Source organism: Hyla sarda, chromosome 5, assembly GCF_029499605.1.
Source record: "Hyla sarda isolate aHylSar1 chromosome 5, aHylSar1.hap1, whole genome shotgun sequence".
Taxonomy (NCBI): Eukaryota; Metazoa; Chordata; class Amphibia; order Anura; family Hylidae; genus Hyla; species Hyla sarda.
In genome coordinates, this window is record NC_079193.1 from 23,258,136 (window position 1) to 23,280,844 (window position 22,709).

Genomic DNA, 22,709 nt, shown 5'->3' on the forward strand with positions numbered 1-22,709 from the left:
TTTGTTTTTTTAGCTAAAAGTGTCAAAGTTTAATAATTTAAAAACTCTTTGGGGGAGATTTATCAAAACCAGTGCAGAGGAAGAGTGGTGCAGTTGCCCATAGCAACCAATCAGATCGCTTCTTTCATTTTCCACAGGCCTCTAAAGAGGCCTGTGGAAAATGAAAGAGGCAATCTGATTGGTTGCTATGGGCAACTGCACCACTCTTCCTCTGCACAGGTTTTGATCAATCTCCCCCTTTGTGAACGCTCCCTCAAAATTTTCACTAAGGGTGCGTTCCCACCTGGCGTATATGCAGCGTATTTCACGCTACGCAAAATTTGCGGGAGCAGCGGGAAATACGCTGCGCATTCCTTGCTCACTATACACACAGGGCTTTCTGGCGGGCAGCCCTATGTGTGCAGTGACTTTTGGAGGCGGAGCCGCGCGTCACAGTCACGCCGCCACACGGCCCCGCCTCCAAAACTCACTACACACATAGGGCTGCCGCTGGAAAGCCCTGTGCGTATAGTGAGCGAGGAATACGCAGCATATTTCCCACTGCTCCCGCAAATTTTGCGTAGCGTGAAATATGCTGCATATACGCCAGGTGGGAACGCACCCTAAAAAGGAAAAATACCTGATCCTGTCAGTTTGCCCTCTACATGAATGATCACTATTGATCGTTGCTCGCAGAGGGGTAAACGGCAGGAGTCAGCTCGAACATAATGTTGCTCGTGAGTCAATTCTACTTGCAGTGACCCTCAAACGCCATAAAAAAGCCCTATCTGCAGTCATTAAAAGGTTAAACTCATTGGGCTGTCTGTTTTTTTTCCCGCCTAGTTAGTGACATTTTTTCTCCCGTAGACCCATACACATTTAAAAAAAATATATAAAAATGTTCACACGTACATAGGAGGAGATTTATCAAAAGTTGCCCATAGCAACCAATCAGATCGCTTCTTTCATTTTTAACAAGGCCTCTGCAAAATGAAAGAAGCGATCTGATTGGTTGCTATGGGCAACTGGGCAACTTTTCCTTTGCACAGGTTTTAATGAATCTCCCCCATAATTCACAGCAGATTTTGTTAACACCTTCATCCCAATGGGTCATCAGAAAATCTGCAAATCCACCTCCCCTATTGCAGATTTGAAGTTCAAGCCATTGGAGTTAACAGAGAACAAAATCTGCAGCAAATCTGCCAGTGTGAACACATCCTAATGTGACTTATAATGAGCTGGAAAAAAACAAAAGACCCCATAGAAAATAATGTAGAGAAGTCATTTCTAGATAATAAAGGTGCAAAACTGCAACAGAATGAAGAGTAACCGGCTTTAGCAGCACCAACCTGACACTTGGTTTAGAAGATGAGTTAGGGTCTATTCACATGGCAGAATTTCTGTTTGCGGAATTCCGCCTCAAATTAAAGGGGTTTTCCAGGAAAAAAAACTTTGTTATGTATCAACTGGCTCCAGAAAGTTAAACAGATTTGTAAATGATGAAAACTTAAAATTAGGTGCAGCTCAAAACAGAAGGACCGAGGTAATCAAAGCTAAAGCCGGACCCCACCGGCAACACAAATAAATTACAAATAGAATATATAGCTTATACCTCAAGGACCTCACCAATGGTTCATAATGATGTGGGTAAAAATGGAATATGGCAGCGTTAGTCAAAAATTATTTTAATTTTAATTATAAAATCTAAATAAATAAAACAATGACAAAGTGACACATTAAACTGGCACTGTCTAGTGATAATCCCACTGGGCCCTAGTGGGATATCTAAAATATAAAATATAAAAATAATGTGCTAGTGTTCCAATAAATGTGGAATATGGTCCATAAATCTGCAAACAAAAGATGGAACCCGCAAACAAAAAGGAGATGAATGGATATTCGGTTTTGTGGCAGAGTATGCTTGTAACATAAAGTCAATGATCAAAAAATGAATGATACAAAGTATCTCTCACCACTGCTTCTGGCGGCTTGATGGATTTTTAGATGCCCCAAATGGGGAAGGGGGGCGCTGGTTCTCCCGTCTCCCTAGCAGCCCCGATGGCAGGGGGGCGCAGACAGATGTTCCGTAACCGTTGGCTCCGGTGTCAGAGGAGCGTGCAGCAGTATTCTGCGCTGAAGACCACACTTGCTACCCGGCTTGCTGTAGATGGCACTGTTTTGACACTCCGGCAAGAGTGTCAGTCAGCTCGGGAGCGACAATGGGTCTGGCGGTGATGGTACGTTCGGGAACGGTGGATGGTTCGGGGATGGCGTCCCACGTGGAAGCTTGAGTAGCGAGAAGTATAGGCTGTGCCAGATGGTTGAAAGTGTGGTTGTGTTCAGGCTCCATACATGTACTAGTGACAAGAAAGATTGCCTATATACCTATACAAGATCTTACCCTAGCATAGCGGTCTGAGTTGTGCCATAACCGCGTAATGAGGGCACGCCTATAGAGGGCATGCCCTATAGTGAAAGAATAAAATAAGGGAGGGTTCCACAAACGACTCGTACTCCGCCCCTGTAGGAGAGGGGAGAGTTATATACACACGCCCCCACCTGTTCCCAATAAGCCCCACCTGGAAGTGCAGGGAGCGATAATTACTTCCGCCCCTCGCACAATCACAGCCCTGTGGGCTTTATACTTGCGGCCAGGCAGGGCGGAATGTAGCTGGATTAACTCCTCTGTTGCCAGAGGAGTAAATCCAGCTACATTCCGCCCTGCCTGGCCGCAACCACACTTTCAACCATCTGGCACAGCCTATACTTCTCGCTACTCAAGCTTCCACGTGGGACGCCATCCCCGGACCATCCACCGTTCCCGAACGTACCATCACCGCCAGACCCATTGTCGCTCCCGAGCTGACTGACACTCTTGCCGGAGTGTCAGAACAGTGCCATCTACAGCAAGCCGGGTAGCAAGTGTGGTCTTCAGCGCAGAATACTGCTGCACGCTCCTCTGACACCGGAGCCAACGGTACGGAACATCTGTCTGCGCCCCCCTGCCATCGGGGCTGCTAGGGAGACGGGAGAACCAGCGCCCCCCTTCCCCATTTGGGGCATCTAAAAATCCATCAAGCCGCCAGAAGCAGTGGTGAGAGATACTTTGTATCATTCATTTTTTGATCATTGACTTTATGTTACAAGCATACTCTGCCACAAAACCGAATATCCATTCATCTCATTTTTGTTTGCGGGTTCCATCTTTTGTTTGCAGATTTATGGACCATATTCCACATTTATTGGAACACTAGCACATTATTTTTATATTTTATATTTTAGATATCCCACTAGGGCCCAGTGGGATTATCACTAGACAGTGCCAGTTTAATGTGTCACTTTGTCATTGTTTTATTTATTTATATTTTACAATTAAAATAATTTTTGACTAACGCTGCCATATTCCATTTTTACCCACATCATTATGCACCATTGGTGAGGTCCTAGAGGTATAAGCTATATATTCTATTTGAGATTTGTAAATTACTTTGATAAAAAAAATCTTAATCCTTTCAGTACTTATGAGCTTCTGAAGTTGAGTTGTTCTTTTCTGTCTAAGTGCTCTCTGATGACACATGTCTCGGGAACCGCCCAGTTTAGAAGAGGTTTGCTATAGGGATTTTCTTCTAAACTGGGCGGCTCCCGAGAGACGTCTCATCAGAGAGCACTTAGACAGAAAAGAACAGCTCAACTTCAGAAGCTCATAAGTATGGAAAGGATTAAGATTTTTTAATAGAAGTAATTTAAAAATCTGTTTAACTTTCTGGAGCCAGTTGATTTAAAATCTATATATATATATATATATATATATATATATATATATATATATATATAAAAAGTATTTTCCTGGATGACCCCTTTGACCCCTTAATGACGCAGGATGTAAATGTACGTCCTGGTGATGTGGTACTTAACGCACCAGGACGTACATTTACGTCCTGAGCATAACCGCGGGCATCGGAGCGATGCCGGCATCATGCGCAGCAGGTCCCGGCTGTTGATCGCAGCTAGGGACCCGCCGGTAATGGGGGACACCCGCGATCCCGCGGATGTCCGCCATTAACCCCTCAGATGCCGTGATCAATACAGGTCACGGCATCTGCAGCATCACGGTCACTTAACAGGATGATCGCCCGCAGCGCTGCCGCGGCGATCCGATCATCCTGCACGGCAGACGGAGGTCCCCTCACCTGGCTCCGCTGCCTTCCGGGAGTCTTCTGCTCTGATCTGCCTTCCCGCAGACCAGAGCAGAAGATGACCGATAACCCTGATCAGTGCTGTGTCCTATACATGGCACTGAACAGCATTAGCAATCGAATGGTTGCTATAAATAGTCCCCTATGGGGACTATAAGAGTGTAAAAATAAAAGTAAAAAAAGTTTTAAAAAAAAGTTTTAAAAAAAGTTTTAAAAAAGTGAAAAAACCCCTCCCCCAATAAAAATGTAAATTGTCCCATTTTCCCTATTTTACCCCCAAAAAGTGTAAAAAAAAATATTTTATATACATATTTGGTATCGTCACGTGCGTAAATATCCGAACTATTAAAATAAAATGTAAATGATGCCGTACGGTGAACGGCGTGAACGTAAAAAAAAAAAAAAGGAAAATTTCCGCCCAGAGATTCCGACTTCCGCCTGCGAGGCTGCGAGGAAGAGCAGGACAGCAGAAGTCTTAATAGCTGGTGGAGATGTTTAGGGCAGATGAAGGAGACGTCTACAAGATGGAGGATGAGGATTCTTCTGTAACCCTGGGGAATGTGACGACTTTTATATCAGTGAAGTGAACATCGCACCCACTACACTCCCAGAACATCAACCCTGATGGTCACAAAATAGAGCTTGTGATTCGTGTCTGGTGAGATTCCTTCTCTGGGGCACTTTCTGCAATGGTGGTCAATATCTAAGGTCATTCTTAGAGAGGAGCGAATTTACATCACGAACTTCTCGGCTCGGCAGTTGATGACTTATCCTGCATAAATTAGTTCAGCTTTCAGGTGCTCCCGTGGGCTGGAAAAGGCGGATACAGTCCTAGGAGACTCTTTCCTAGGACTGTATCCACCTTTTCCAGCCCACCGGAGCACCTGAAGGCTGAACTAATTTATGCAGGATAAGTCATCAACTGCCGAGCCGAGAAGTTCGTGACGAATCGAATTTACTGTAAGTTCGCTCATCTCTAGTCATTCTTACAGTTCACACAATACTTTGCCTTGCCTCAAGTGCTGCCCACCCATGCTAGACCACAACGTGTTGCCAGTAAAAAAAGGATTTTACTGGAATTGCTAAAGAAGTTTAGTAAATCAGAGCAGGTAACTTAGGCAGCTGTCTTAGGGTGCCGGAGGTGGAGGGGCGGAAAAATCGAAATCCCCAGCCACTGGCAGGGGATTCGGATGAGAGGTGCCCCCTCCTGTATGTAAAATGTATGCATCGCCATATGTGCATCTAACTACTGGGGGGGCTGCAATACCCATCTAAGTACTGCATGCTTTCCTACCTATGTTAGTCTACCAATTGGGGGCGGAAGAGGATAGAGAATTTTCCTACACATCTACCTTTTTCTCCTATACCTGAGTACTACCCATCTACCTAAAGTATTCCCTACCTACCTATTGGGGTCATCAACCGAATTGGGGAATGGGGGAAGGGAGGGTGTCCAAATTGCACTGTCGCCTGTATAGATGGAAATCTGTACACGAGCCCTGCATCGGAGATACAGTATCATTCCTAGGATTTGGATGTGGAAACAGTTTCACTGACAAAAGGTTGTGGCCGTAGTCGGCATAGCGTCATTCATGTGAATAGGGGGATACGTTTCTTTATACTGGACGACTAAAGATTTCTGTTAAGCGGTTTATGAGCCAAAATACATCCAAATGGAATGTCTCATCTGTGGACAGTCATTTTATTTGCCAAAACCTATGTCATTGGTTTTCGATTCATGTTTTAACCTCTTTAGATACATATTTGAGGTTTTGTCTGGACTGTTCTTGGTCTTTTTTTTTTCAGTCCTTATCGTCACTTTTGGTAATTTTGCTCTTCTGTGAATTATTTCAGGCAGAGGGGAGGACGTGTTTTCTCCTGTAACTGGGACTTCATTTTGTGCAGGCCGAGCAAACTTTTCTTGTTTTTTTCATACTTGAATTACAAGATTTTTTAAATTCTCCTTTAAAGACCATCATGTTCAGCTGAACCACTTACTCCATTATAGGAAATTACAAGGATGCATACATATGTAGAAACACAATGAATACTTCAAAGAATCTATAGCAGTTAATATGCTGAGAGCAGAGGCGGCTCTAGACTTTTTGAGGCCTTAGGCAAAAATAAATCTGAGGCCCCCCAAGCGCGATAAAAAAGAAGAAGAAAAAAAGAAAAGTAAAAAAAAATAAATAAAATACAATTTCCGCGGGGCTCCCCTACCGAGGTTGACAAGCAAAAAAAAAAAATAAGGAAAAAATTGTAATTTTTTTTTTTTTAAAACCCGCAATGCACTATATCTATTTATCAGTGGGTATGTAGCTTAAAGTGCTGCTTTATACAGCAACTCACAAATGACGTCTTCTCTAATTTGATTCATTGCCTTCTCTTCTCCATTTGATCCGGGCCATCATGACAATTTCTTCCACAATTCTTCACCGTTAAACCTGCAAAACAAACCTATTAGGCTCCGGCTCCGCACTTTTTTTTCCATGGGTGACAGAGGGGTGTAGAGGAGTGTACATGGGTGACAGAGGAGTATACATGGATGAAAGAGGGGTGTAGAGGAGTGTACAGAGGGGTGTAGAGGAGTGTACATGGGTGACAGAGGGGTGTACATGGGTGACAGGTGTGTGGAGGGTTGTACAGAAGGGTGTAGAGGAGTGTACATGGGTGACAGAGGGGTGTACATGGGTGACAGGTGTGTGGAGGGGTGTACAGAGGGGTATAGAGGAGTGTACATGGATGAAAGATGGGTGTAGAGAAGTGTACAGAGGTTGTAGAGGAGTGTACATGGGTGACAGAGGGATGTAGAGGAGTGTACAGAGGGGTGTAGGGGAGTGTACAGAGGTTGTAGAGGAGTGTACATGGGTGACAGAGGGATGTAGAGGAGTGTACAGAGGTTGTAGAGGAGTGTACATGGGTGACAGAGGGATGTAGAGGAGTGTACAGAGGGGTGTAGGGGAGTGTACATGGATGAAAGAGGGGTGTAGAGGAGTGTACAGAGGGGTGTAGAGGAGTGCACATGGGTGACAGAGGGGTGTAGAGAATTGTACATGGGTGACAGAGGGGCATAGAGGAGTGTACATGGATGACAGAGGGGTGTAGAGGAGTGTACATGGGTGACAGAGGGGTGTAGAGGAGTGTACATGGGTGACAGAGGGGTGTAGAGGAGTGTACATGGGTGACAGATGGGTGTAGAGGAGTATACATGGGTGACAGAGGGGCATAGAGGAGTGTACATGGATGACAGATGGGTGTAGAGGAGTATACATGGGTGACAGGTGGGTGTAGAGGAGTATACATGGGTGACAGAGGGGTGTAGAGGAGTGTACATGGGTGACAGAGGGGTGTAGAGGAGGGGGACGCAGGGGGAAGCAGTGCGCACGCAGGCTTCCCTTCCCCCCTGCGCGCAGGCCGGGGCGGGACATTTAAAAAAAAAAATTTAAATCTCGCCAAAATCACTGCTCTAACTACACAATCGCTTAATTAGAGAGCTGCCTCTGGCTGAGAGACCTGGAAGAAGAATCTCATGATATGCCTGAAAACGGGTTACAGAATGCAGATCACCTTTTGATCCCTTTTTTAAATATTGCCACCACATTTGCCATGCGCCAGTCCTGGGGGACAGTCCCTGTCACTATAGAGTCCCTGAATATTAAAAATAGAGGTCTGTCTATTACATTACTTAATTCCTTTAGAACACGGGGGTGAATGCCATCTGGACCTGGTGATTTGTCTATTTTGATTTTTTGTAAGTGGCACTGTACTTCCTGGGTTAGACAGGTGACCTGTACTTCTTCCTGGGTTAGACAGGTGACCTGTACTTCTTCCTGGGTTAGACAGGTGACCTGTACTTCTTCCTGGGTTAGACACCTGTACTGTTCACCTTATCTCGCTGTATTTCACCTGGCATTTCATTTCACTGGGTGAATACAGCGGAGAAGAATGTGTTTAATATATTTGCTTTTTCCTTATCCCCGTCTATAATTTCTTCTACATCATTAAAGGGCCTACACTTTCATTTTTAACCTTTATGCTATTTATATAGTTAAAAAAACATTTTGGGGTTAGCTTTACTCTCTTTGGCAAAGAGTCTTTCTGTCTCTATTTTTGCGGCTTTTATCTGTTTTTTTTTTTTTTTTTTACACATTTTACATTTTTCTCTATAGCTTTTTAATGCTTCTTCACTGACATCCTTTTTTAGTTGTTTAACCCCTTAAAGGAGTAGTCCAGTGGTGACCCGGTGGTGAACAACTTATCCCCTATCCTAAGGATAGGGGATAAGTTTGAGATCGCGGGGGGTCCGACAGCTGGGGCCCCCCTGCGATCTCCTGTACGGAGCCCCGACAGCCCACGGGAAGGGGGCGTGTCGACCTCCGCACGAAGCTCTATGGCAGAGCCGAAGCGCTACCTTCGGCAATCTCCGGCTCTGCCATAGCGATGTATTGAGGGGGCGTGTCGGCCGCTGCTTCGTGCGGAGGTCGACACCCGCTATCTGGCCGGAGAGCCTGGCCCCCGTACAGAGAGATCGCAGGGGGCCCCAGCGGTCGGACCCCCCGTGGTCTCAAACTTATCCCCTATCCTTAGGATAGGGGATACGTCTTTCACCACTGGACTACCCCTTTAAGGACCACGGGTTTTTCCGTTTTTGCACTTTCATTTTTTCCTCCTCACCTTTTAAAAATCATAACCCTTTCAATTTTGCACCTAAAAATCCATATGAGGGCTTATTTTTTGTGCCACCAATTCTACTTTGCAGTGAGATCAGTCATTTTACTCAAAAATCTACGGCAAAACAGAAAAAAAAAATCATTGTGCGACACAATTGAAGAAAAAATGCCATTTTGTAACTTTTGGGGGCTTCCGTTTCTACGCAGTACATTTTTCGGTAAAAATTACACCTTCTCTTTATTTTGTAGGTCCATACGGTTAAACAGATCCCCTACTTATATAGGTTTGATTTTGTTGTACTTCTGGAAAAAATCATAACTACATGCAGGAAAATGTATATTTTTAAAATTGTCATTTTCTGACCCCTATAACTTTTTTATTTTTCTGCATAAGGGGCGGTATGAGGGCTAATTTTTTGCAACATGATCTGAAGTTTTTTGCGTAACCATTTTTGTATTGATCGGACTTTTTGATCGCTTTTTATTCACTTTTTCATGATATAAAAAGTGACCAAAAATACGCTATTTTGTACTTTGGAATTTTTTTGCGCGTACGCCATTGACCGTGCGGTTTAAATAATGATATATTTTTATAGTTCGGACATTTATGCATGCGGCGATACCACATATATTTATTTTTATTATGTTTATATATTATTTATATGGAATTTGGGAAAAGGGGGGTGATTTAAACTTTTAATAAGAAAGGGGTTAATGTGTGTGTGTTAAACTTTTTTTTAACCTTTTTTTCTTTTACACTTTTAGTCCCCTTAGGGGACTTTTAGGAGGAATCATTTGATTCCTCATACAGATGAATGGGATTACATACAATCCCATTCATCTGTGTGCTCTGCGCTCGATTGATAAAGCCTGGTCCTGCCAGGCTGTATCATTCAGAGAGCCGGAGACGACACAGGAGGAGAGGTAAGCCCTCAGGCTACCTCAGTAGTGGATCGCTCCCCCGCGATCGCGCTGCGGGGGTGCGATCCACCCTCATTTTACACAAAAATCTACAGGGAAATGAAAAAAAAAAATCAGTGTGAGACATAAAAAAAACCACAATTTTGTAACTTTTGGGGGCTTCTGTTTCTACGCAGTGCATATTTCGGTAAAAATGACACCTTATCTTTATTCTGTAAATCCATACGATTAAAATGATACCCTACTTATATACGGTAGGTTTGATTTTGTCGTACTTCTGGAAAAAATCATAACTACATGCAGGAAAATTTATACGTTTAAAATTGTCACCTTCTGACCCCTATAACTTTTTTATTTTTCCATGTACTGGCCGGTATAAGGGCTTGTTTTTGCGCCGTGATCCGAAGTTTTATCGGTACCATTTTTGTTTTGATCTGACTTTTTGATCACTTTTTATAAAAAAATTTTATGGTATTAAAAATGACCAAAAACACGCTATTTTGGACTTTGGAATTTTTTTGCGTGTACGCCATTGACTGTGCAGTTTAATTAATTATATATTTTTATAGGTCGGACATTTACGCACACGACAATATATGTTTATTTTTATTATGTTTACATATTTTTTATATGGAATTTGGGAAAAGGGGGGTGATTTAAACTTTTAATAAGGAAGGGGGTTAATGAGTGTGTTTTTAGACTTTTTTATTTTTATTTTTTTAGACTTTTAGGAGGAATCATTGGGTTCCTCATACAGATCATTATGGTTGCACAGGACCATATTGATCTGTGTGATCTGTGCTCTATTGATAAAGCCTGGTCCTGCCAGGCTTTATCATTCAGAGCACAGCAGCCATGGAAGCAGAGGTAAGCCCTTCGGCTACCCCCACAGTGGATCGCCCTCCGCAATCGCGCTGCAGTGGAGCGATCCACCCCACTGGACCACCATGGAGTGTTCAAAGCTTCCTTTAGACGCCGCTGTCAGCTTTGACAGCGGCAATCTAAAGGGTTAATGGCCGGCCGCGGCGATCGCCGCATGTCAGCTATTAACGCCGGCCCCCAGCTACATGAATCAGCTGGGGGCCAGCCGGTATGGCACGGGCACCATTCGGGAGCCTGCGCCATACCCCGTTAAAGGCATCCAGGTTAAGGGGTTAATGTGCATGGGGGTTAATGTACATGTGGGTTACATGGGGGTTAATGTACATGTGGGTTACATGGGGTTAATGCACATGGGGGTTACATGGGGGTTAATGCGCCGGGGATAAGTTTTAGGACTCACCACTCCACTGTTTTACTGTACGGTACTGTATAACATCTGGCCCGCAGCAGTCACTGAGTGAATCTCGTGGCAATGTCATGTGACGATTTGAAGCTCCGCAGCAACCAGCGCCGCTGGAGAAGCATTTATTTTCACGATGGCCTGACAAAAAGTATTGTATGTCGATACTGCTTTCAAGATATGATGGCCTCTGAGAGACCATCGTATGTTGAAAATAACGTCAAGGCCATCGTATCTCTAGGGGTTGCTGTATTATGATCACTATTTCCTAGGTGTCCTTCTACCTGCACATTAGTTACAAAAGAGGTGCATAGAAACACAATGCAGAAAGTCCAACAACTTCAACATTAGAACATTGTTCCACATCTTTCTATAATTTGTGCAGTATAGCCAAGTATGTTACGAAAACATTGACAGGTAATATAGTGGAATCACCAAGAACACCAGTAACATTATTAGAGATAAGGTTCCACAACCAGAAAATGGCAATTGTAGAGTCAGAACAGATGACGTATATCAAACACTTCAAACCAGGGAGTAAACGGCCATCGACTTATAAAGAGCGGAGCGTATAGTGATAGCACCACGATGAAAGGGAGGCAGGAAGTGAAGGAAGAAAGCGTTACAGAGCAAAGCCAGAAAAGTAAGGGAGGAGCAAGCGAGGGCAAGAAAAAAGAAAGGAAAAACGATAGCAGGCTATATGAGAGGAAACTTACCTCCATAGTAGTACATCCACCAGAGGCTCCCCTGCCTCTTCCATTATGTTTGGTGGCTTATAGTAAACCCCTATCAGAATGCTATTATTTTTATCTCCATATATTTCTACCCATATTGACTCCACATTATCGTTTCCCTCCCAAATATCCTCCCGCAGTGCGGCCTTCAGACTGGACTTTACATAAAGACAAACTCCTCCCCCTTTCTGTTTTGTCCGATCCTTCCTGAATAGACTATAACCCTGTATGTTTACTGCCCAGTCACAACCATCGTCCAACCAAGTCTCTGTTATGGATCCAAGTAGGAGAAATGGGGAAGGGGGAACTCCAGCTCCACAATAGATAAAAATTAACCTTTAATGGTACATGTTAAAATGAAAAAGTCCAAAAAAAGGGACAAAAGACAAAAAAGTGCTCAGTGAGTAAAACCTGACGCGTTTCGGACCATTAATAGTCCTTAATCATGGTGCTGCATCCTCTCCGGACAACTGCCTTATATATTCTAAATACCGTAATATGTCAAAGTCACATGACAGACTACGTCATGAATTAAACCACAACTGTTGCATAATCGCTGTTAATCAGAGTAAGGCAAGCAAACTTAGAGCTTATAACAATCATAAGCAAAGAAAGGTTCAAACTCAGTATATGTATGCTAAGTCACTTCTGTAATTCATACCTTTAGGATATCTCGTGTCTAACATTAGTATCCAAAAGGCTTCACGCTTCAAAAGGACACGTGACCAGTCTCCACCTCTTCGTGGTGGATGCACCCTTTCAATGCCACATACTTCAATGGAAGACACATCCCCTTGATGGATCTCATGGATGTGTTTTGCAAGACCAGATAAAGAACGCAAGTTGAAAGTCGCAGCATGTGAACTGTGAAAGTGTTCATAGATGCGTCTTTTTAGCTTTCGGGTAGTACACCCAACATATTGCACTTTACACAGTCCACATGTTGCTAAATAGACCACATGTGTCGTATCACAATTAATAAAAGTTTTTATGGGACACCTATTTCCATTTACAGATGATGCAAACTCTGTTGTCTTAACAACATGCTTACATACATTGCATCTGGTACGGGCACAGCTATAGAAGCCTTTATGGTGAAGCCAGGTATCTGAAGACTCATTGTTTGATATATCGCTAGGTGATAACTGATTACGTAGCGTACGACCTCTCTTGGTCACAAAGTGAACCCCTTCATGTAAGATGGACGTCAAAGCACTGGAAAAAGGTTTGAAATTTGTGCCGAACCAGGGGTTTGATTTATACGGAACATTACAGGAAGTAAACAGCTTTGTGAGACTTCTTGCTGTTAAGCGCCATTTCAGCTCTGATAAAGAATGTGTTGCCCCTGGAGATAGCACATATCAAATATGTTTAAATTCATTGGGAGCCAACCAACTACCACTCCATTGCTCTTTTCAAGATCAATGTGCCACGCTCGAGATGGTATATCTGTCTGTGGAATCCTTTGTCTCAAACACCACTCCAGTCACCAACACTAAAAAATGATTTCAAAACTGCGAACCCCCAGTAAATGCAAGAACTGAGTCTAAGGACACTTTCCAGAGCCGCATAGAAAAAGATTTGAAAGAACTTTATCAAAAAAACAAAAGGCCATCTGAAGACAATTTAAATAGCGCTGAAAAAACAGCACTTAAACAATTAGAAAAACAAACAAACATCATAATAAGGGGAGCAGATAAAGGGGGGGGGGGACAGTAATAATGGATAAATCGTTATACCATGATCAGGTGCTAAAAATTCTTAGTGATGTTGATACATATCGAAAAATTTCCAATGATCCAAAAGAAATGGTCAAAAAAGAACTGAACATATTGATTTCTTATGGTGTATCACTGAATATCTTCAGTAAACAGCAAGCTGAATTTCTTTGTCCTGATTGTCCTGTGATGCCAGTCTTTCATGCGCTCCCAAAAATTCACAAACAGATTTTCCCTCCACCTTTACGCCCCATTGTGGCAGGGATCGGATCGGTGCATGAAAGACTGGCATCATGGGTAGACATGCTGTTTCAGCCTTTGGTTGTGCGCACTGCAGGTTATGTCCGTGACACAATAGCACTACTATCAGCAGTTGACAAATTTGAGTGGTTAGATGGCTATTCATGGTTATCTTGTGATGTGGCAAATTTATATTCATGTATTCCCCACCATTTGGCAATAGAAGCTGTCAAATATCATGTCAAAAAATATGGCAATTATGATGCTACATTGTGTAATTTTCTATTGGATGCACTACTCATTCTTTTAAAAAATAACTTTTTTTTCGCTTTGACACTGATTTCTACATCCAAGTTACATGTTGCCCTATGGGATCCAAATTCTCCCCCAGTTTAGCCAATTCATTCATGTCTTATTGGGAGGAGGTTCATCTATATTCGGCCGACAACCCCTTTGTCAGTTCCATCCAATGGTACAGCCGATATATATAGATGACCTCCTCCTAATATGGTCCCACTCCCAGGAAGAGACTATTTTGTTCCTAAGTTATATTAATAACAAAAACCAGGACCGTAGGTTTATGTTGGAGTGGGGGGGGGGGGGGGGGGGCACTTCAATTACCGTATTTTTCGTCCTATAGGATGCACCGGCGTATAAGACGCACCCAATTTTTAGGGTCAAAATCTAAAAAAATTAAGATTTTGAACCCAATAGTGGTCTTCAACCTGCGGACCTCCAGATGTTGCAAAACTACAACTCCCAGCATGCCCGGACAGCCGTTGGCTGTCCGGGCATGCTGGGAGTTGTAGTTTTGCAACATCTGGAGGTCCGCAGATTGAAGACCACTGCATAGGAGGTAATACTCACGTGTCCCCGCCGCTCCGGACCCGTCACCGTTGCCCTGGATGTCGCTCCATTGCTGTCGCCGTGTCCCCGCCGCTCCGGAACGTCTCTGCTGCCGGCCGGGTATCCTCGCTCTCCGTCGCCGCCATCACGTCGTTACGCACGCCGACGCACGTACGCGACGACGTGATGACGAGGAAGGAGAGCGCCGGCCATACAGGGGATCCCTGAACGGAGAAGACACCGAGGAGGCAGGTAAGGTCCCCCCCGGTGTCCTGTAAGCACTAACCCGGCTATTCAGTCGGGCTGTTCGGGCGGTGAAATCGCGGCGGTCCCGAACAGCCCGACTGAACAGCCGGGTTAGTGTCACTTTCCCTTCAGACGCGGCGGTCAGCTTTGATCGCCGCATCTGAAGGGTTAATACAGGGCATCACCGCGATCGGTGATGTCCTGTATTAGCCACGGGTCCCGGCCGTTGATGGCCGCAGGGACCGCCGCGATAGGGGTGTATTCGCCGTATAAGACGCACCGACTTTTCCCCCCCAGTTTTGGGGAAGAAAAAGTGCGTCTTATACGGCGAAAAATACGGTAAATTTTTTTAGATGTACATCTGATAGGCAACACACCTACCAAGTCGGTACACACGAAAATGTACAGAAAATCCACCTCAGGGAATAATATACTACATGCCACTAGTTGTCATCCTAGTCATGTTACTCGCAATTTACCTGTTGCCTCTTCAACAGATACCATTTTCGAACAGACGTGTGCCGACATTGATGACAGGTTGTTAGCCAGAGGTTACTCCAGAGCCACACTTATTAGAGCAAAAAATATAGCTAAGAAAAAAAGCCGTGATGCTTTATTAGTGGAGAAAAAAACCTCCAAAGCTGTTGGTGTCATGACGACACCAACATGACGACATTTTCCACTCAATATAGCACGGACTTTTCAGCCATCAAGAGTATTGTATTCGAGCACTTACCGGTTTTGTTTGAAGATGAGATACTGACGTCCATCTTACATGAAGGGGTTCACTTTGTGGCCAAGAGAGGTCGTACGCTACGTAATCAGTTATCACCTTGCGCTATATCAAACAATGAGTCTTCAGATACCTGGCTTCACCATAAAGGCTTCTATAGCTGTGCCCGTACCAGATGCAATGTATGTAAGCATGTTGTTAAGACAACAGAGTTTGCATCATCTGTAAATGGAAATAGGTGTCCCATAAAAACTTTTATTAATTGTGATACGACACATGTGGTCTATTTAGCAACATGTGGACTGTGTAAAGTGCAATATGTTGGAGGTACTACCCGAAAGCTAAAAAGACGCATCTATGAACACTTTCACAGTTCACATGCTGCGACTTTCAACTTGCGTTCTTTATCTGGTCTTGCAAAACACATCCATGAGATCCATCAAGGGGATGTGTCTTCCATGGAAGTATGTGGCATTGAAAGGGTGCATCCACCACGAAGAGGTGGAGACTGGTCACGTGTCCTTTTGAAGCGTGAAGCCTTTTGGATACTAATGTTAGACACGAGATATCCTAAAGGTATGAATTACAGAAGTGATTTAGCATACATATACTGAGTTTGAACCTTTCTTTGCTTATGATTGTTATAAGCTCTAAGTTTGCTTGCCTTACTCTGATTAACAGCGATTATGCAACAGTTGTGGTTTAATTCATGGCGTAGTCTGTCATGTGACTGTGACATATTATTTAGTATATATAAGGTAGTTGTCCGGAGAGGATGCAGCACCATGATTAAGGACTATTAACGGTCCGAAACGCGTCGGTGGACGTGGGTTTTACTCACTGAGCACTTTTTTGTCTTTTGTCCCTTTTTTTTGGACTTTTTCATTTTAACATGTACCATTAAAGGTTAATTTTTATCTATTGTGGAGCTGGAGTTCCCCCTTCCCCATTTCTCCTACTTGGATCCATTGGTTTCCCCAAGGATATGGCTCGGCATTCTGCTCTCGTGCTCCCTGCAGATGTATCTCCTTGACTTAACGGCGCCTATGGTGAGCTGGAGTCTTTTTCTTCCTTATTGTTTTTTCTCTGCAAGTCTCTGTTATACCCGCAATGTCATAATCCTCCACAGACATTATCAACTCCATTTCATCAGTTTTATTGGTCAGACTTTTGGCATTAGTCAACATGCAATTTAAAGGTGTATGTTTTTTCTTCTAAGAACGCTGAGGCGGCGGAGCACCCCTTTAACCCCTTCCCGACCCATTACATACATGTACGTCATGACCGGAAAGGTTTTCCCGACCTATGATGTACATGTACGTCATGCAGATACTGGCCGCTCCTCGCGGCATCCCGCCGCACCCGGTAAGATGGTGGCTATTATTAATAGCCGGCCATCTTGCCTCAGCACCTAGGGGGGTTTCGTCCCCCCTCCTCACCTTGATCACTACTATCAGCTAGTCGAATCTGACTAGCCAATGGCAGCGTTTCGTAATGAAAATCCTGAACAGAGCAGTATGTGTCTCCAGATCACTGGGATCATGACACATACACGGCTCTTCTAAGTGTCCCCAGTGTCCTGTCTCCCTTCACCGATGTCCCTTACCCGTTCCGGGCTTCCGCAGCTGTGCCCCCTTGCATGCTTCAATTCCGGGTGAAGCGAGTGCAGTCATTTTATTTTTTTGGTAAATGAGCTGTTTAGTTGTACAACAGCAGAAAAAATTAGGCAATTATGACCAGAACCAGGAACAATGCTTAGTTGTACAATTGCATCTTGTGCTTGGCAGGGCAGACACTAGGGGGAGCTGTTGTACAGAAGTAACATTTTTTTTTTTTATAAAATAAATATATGTATATATATATATATATATATATATATATATATATATATACACACATATATTTATGTGCACTCCAAGGGATTACAAGCTGTCGAAAACTGTCTTCTTCATACAGACTTGAGTGAGCCAGCCCGTTGCTTTGTTCTGGACTTACTGGGAGTCATCCTCAGGCGGAATTATTTTCTGCTTGGGGATGACTTCTATGTGCAGAACAGAGGAACGGCTATGGGGTCCAATGTGGCCCCAACATACGCAAATGTGTATATGACAGACGTTGAGGAACGTTTCATTTACACCTCCCAATGGTTCCAATATGTCGAAACATGGTTTCGATATATTGACGATACATTTGTCTTATGGAAAGGTACACATACTCAATTGACTCTCTTTTTTGAGGAACTCAATGGAATTTACCCTGAATTACAATTTACGATGGTGGTCTCGGACCACAGTCTACAATTTTTAGACACACTGATAGAGTTGGATAATTCTACTTTGACAGTTGATTTATTTGTTAAGGAAACTGATAGGAACAGCATATTAATTTATGACAGTTTCCACCCACGTCCTACTGTGAAATCTCTACCCTGGAGTCAGCTTCTCAGGGTGAAACGTATCGTTTCTGACCCGGCGAGGGCTGAAACCCGGGTGGATGAGATGTGCAGGAAATTTCATAACAGGGGTTACCCACAACGCCTCCTTGATAGTCATAAAAATAAATTGGCCTCCCTAGATAGGGATGCACTTCTACAGCAACAGCCCAGAACACAATCAGACAGAATCCCTTTTGTCTCTACCTTTAATAGGAACAGTACGCACATAGCAAAAATTATACGTAAAAATTGGACACTAGTGAGCAGAACACTTAACATCAAGGAACCTCCAGTGATGGCATACAGGAGAGGAAGGACACTTAAAGATAGTCTAACAGCATCCGACATAGGCAGCCTTAAACAGAAAACGGGTCAAACTTTGCTAAGTAAATTAAAAAATGGTAATTTTCCTTGTGGGTCATGTAGTCACTGTAATAACATGGTGAGAGGGGATACCTTCCATCATCCTTATACAGGACAACACTTTAAAATTAAAGATCACTACACATGCCGTTCGAGCTTTGTGGTGTATCTTATACAATGTCCTTGTGGACTCAATTATATTGGAGAAACGACTAATGAATGCAGAATACGTTTAAATGGACACAAATCGTCCATCCGTACTGGAAGGAGGGATTTGCCCATTCCCAAACATTATCTGGAAATGGGGCACAACATTAGTCAGATCAGGTTTCGTATAATTGATCATGTGTCCCCATTACGTCGAGGAGGAGATAGGGAGAAACTATTGCGGCAGAAAGAGCTAAAATGGATATATAGGTTGGAGACCATGCACCCAAAAGGTTTAAATGTTGATTTTAGCTTGAAACCCTTCATGTAAATATGGTATTCAGTTTTCTATTTATTCTCTATTCCTGCTTCCTGCACTTTTTTTCTAACATAGTTTTTTTACATTGTTCTTCCTGCCTTTTCCTTTTTAACTCTTTCTCTTTGCCCTAAAAAAGTACCCTTTGTTCCCTCTCATAACCTTTTTCCCTTTTCCCCTTTTCTTTTTCCCCCCCTTCCCCCCCCCCCCTCCCTTTTTTTTTTTTTTTTACCTCTTTCCCTTTGCCCCTCTTCTGTGCTCTCTCATAACCTTTTCCCTTCCCCCCCCTCCTTTCTCTCCTTCTCTTCTTTTTCTTTCTTTTCTTCTTTCCCCTCCCTTTTTCTTTCCTTTTTTCTTTCCTTTTTTATTCTCTTCCCCCCTTTTCTTTTACACTTTATCCTGTTCCGGATTTATTTGCACGCTTCGTTAATATCTCATGTTTTTAAATAATTTGATGTGTACCTAACACTCATTTTATTATTCTTTAAATTTTAGACATATTGGGATCACATCAATTGTTTTTGTAAAAGGACCTTCACCGCAGCCACGATCGCAGAACGCCATCCCCGCAACCATCCTGCATTACAGTATCACTATTACAGTTCAATATTTGTTTTTGATACTTGGTATACAAGAATAAAGTAATTTCTGCATACTTTTTTTGATTATAATACTCTTTTGTGATTATAATACTTTTTGCCCATAGATGCACTATTGATATGCCAAGGGTATGGACCCGATACCCACTGCGCATGCGCGGACCGACAGGTTTGACCGCAATACGTCATACATGATGACGCGGTCACCGGGCCCACTGGCGCAGCCGCAGTGGGTAGACAGTGACTGTACGGCTCAGGCCAGCCCCGCACCTGATCAGCTCGCAATGTGTTGAGCGATCGGAGGCGGACATGACGTAGTCACGAGCGTGACAACCCTTTGACGCATGTGCAGATGCTTTGTTTACAAACTGAATGTGGCAGCGATGGTTGCGATCGGCTGGCAGACGAAGCGACCACGATGGCTAAATGGCTGAAAGCGAAGGTACCTTCCTAATCTCACATATGTACACAGGTTTTATGACACAGATTAGTATTTCTGCACATTGATTGTTTTGTATATGTAATGTTACTATGACAACCGAGTTCTTACTATGATTGACATGATGGATTCCCAATGGGATTTGAAAGGAGGTGTGGTGTTGATTAACTACACATTCACAACACATGAGTTGTACCCAATGAAATGCACTTGCTGTATATATATATGTGCACTTTTGATAATAATGTTATGCTTGATAAAGGCTATTGTTGCCGAAACGTTGTATTTTTGGGGTAAATAAAGAAACCAGCTTATGAAGATCCTAGACCTATTGGTGCTGTGATTCCTGGACTTTGCATATATATATATATATATATATATATATATATATATATATATATTCAGAATTCAAATGTGATTTTGAACTTTCATAAAAAATTTGAGAAATTACTACGTATTACTATAAGCCTTCTAATGTCGTAAAAAAGTAAAAAAGTAACAAATGATACCAGCATAAAGTAGACATGTTGTGGATGTGAATTAATAACTACATTTATTTGACTATTTCTCTAAGTAGAGAGTTTCAAACATAGAGAAATGAAAATATTTCACATTTTCCACAATATTTTAGAGTTTTTCACAAAAATCGCTTCATGTATCAACAAAAATTTACCACTTATATAAAGTACAATAAGTCTCGAAAAAACAATCTCTGAATCACTTTGCCAGGTAAAAGCAGTTCAAAGTTATTACCACTTAAAGAGACACATGTCAGATTTGAAAAAACAGACTGAATCATAAAGGCCAAAACTAGCTGGGTCATGGAGGGGTTTAAAGGGGTACTCCCCTGGAAAAAAATTTTTTTTAAATCAACTAGTGCCAGAAAGTTTTGTAAAAAAACAGATTTGTAAATTACTTCTAATCAAAAATCTTAACCCTTCCAGTACTTATCAGCTGCTGTATGTTTCAGAGGAAGTTCTTTTCTTTTTGAAATTTCTTTCTTTCGGACCACAGTGCTCTCTGCTGACACCTGTCCATTTTAGGAACTGTCCGAAGCAGGAGAGGTTTGCTATAGGGATTTGTTTCTTCTCTAGATAGTTCCTAAAATGGACAGAGGTGTCAGAGGAGAGCCCTGTGGTCAGACAGAAAGAAGATTCAAAAAGAAAAAAACTTTCTCTGAAACATACAGCAGCTTATAAGTACTGGAAGGGTTAAGATTTTTAAATAGAAGTAATTTACAAATCTGTTTAACTTTCTGGCACCAGTTGATTTAACCTCTTAAAGGGGTATTCCGCCTCTAGATATCTTATCCCCTATCCAAAGGTCCGCCCCCGTCAATACAAGTCTATGGGAGGGGGCGTGGCGGTCGTCACGCCCCCTGCCATAGACTTGCATTAAGGGGACAGCCTGTGATGTCATGAGGGGCGGAGCCATGACGTCCCGCTGCTCTGGCCCCTGTATCGCCCGTCATTACGCACAGAGCGAACTCGCTCTGTGCTGTAATGAGAGCGGGGTGCTGCAACGGCGATCCCCGGGGTCCCCAGCAGCGGGACAGCGGCGATCTAACATCTTATCCCCTATCCTTTGGATAGGGGATAAGATGTCTAGGGGCGGAGTACCCCTTTAAGAGGTTAAATCAACTGGTGCCAGAAAGTTAAACAGATTTGTAAATTACTTCTATTTAAAAATTGATTTGGATATGGGATAAGATGCCAGGGGCGGAGTACCCCTTTAAGGACACATGACGTACTGGAACGTCATGTGTCCACTCCTGATCTATAACGTGGGGCCACGGCGTGGCCCCTCGGGCCCGGCCTCTAACAACGGCCGGGATCCGTGGCTAATAGCACGCGGCATTGATCGCGGTGCCGTGCGCTATTAACCCTTTAGACGCGGCGTTCAAAGTTGAACGCCGGGTCTAAAGTGAAAGTGAAAGTATGCCGGTTAGCTCAGGGAGCTGTTTGGGATAGCCGCGGCGAAATCGTGCCATCCCGAACAGCTTACAGGACAGCTGGAGGATCCCTACCTGCCTCCTCGCTGTCCGATCGCCGAATGACTGCTCAGTGCCTGAGATCCAGGCATGAGCAGTCAAGCGGCAGAATCATCAATCACTGGTTTCCTATGAGAAACCAGTGATCAATGTAAAAGATCGGTGTGTACAGTGTTATAGGTCCCTATGGGATAACAATGATCAGTATAAGAGATCAGTGTGTGCAGTGTTATAGGTCCCTATGGGAGCTATAACACTGCAAAAAAAAAAGTGAATAAAAATCATTTAACCCCTTCCCTATTAAAAGTTTGAATCACCCCCCTTTTCCCATAAAAAAAAAACACAGTGTAAATAAAAATAAACATATGTGGTATTGCTGCATGCGGAAATGTCCGAACTATAAAAATATATCGTTAATTAAACCGCACGGTCAATGGCGTACGCGCAAAAAAATTCAAAAGTCCAAAATAGTGCATTTTTGGTCACTTTTTATATCATGAAAATATGAATAAAAAGCGATCAATAAGCCCTATCAATGCAAAAATGGTACCGTTAAAAACTTCAAATCACGGCGCAAAAAATGAGCCCTCATAACGCCCCATAAGTAGGGTATCATTTTAATCGTATGAACCTACAGATTAAAGATAAGGTGTCATTTTTACCGAAAAATGTACTACGTAGAAACGGAAGCCCCCAAAATTTACAAAGCGGCGGGTTTTTTTTTCAATTTTGTCTCGCAATGATTTTTTTTCCCGTTTCACCCTAGATTTTTGGGCAAAATGACTGACATCATTACAAAGTAGATTTGGTGGCGCAAAAAATAAGCAATCATATGGATTTTTAGGTGCAAAATTGA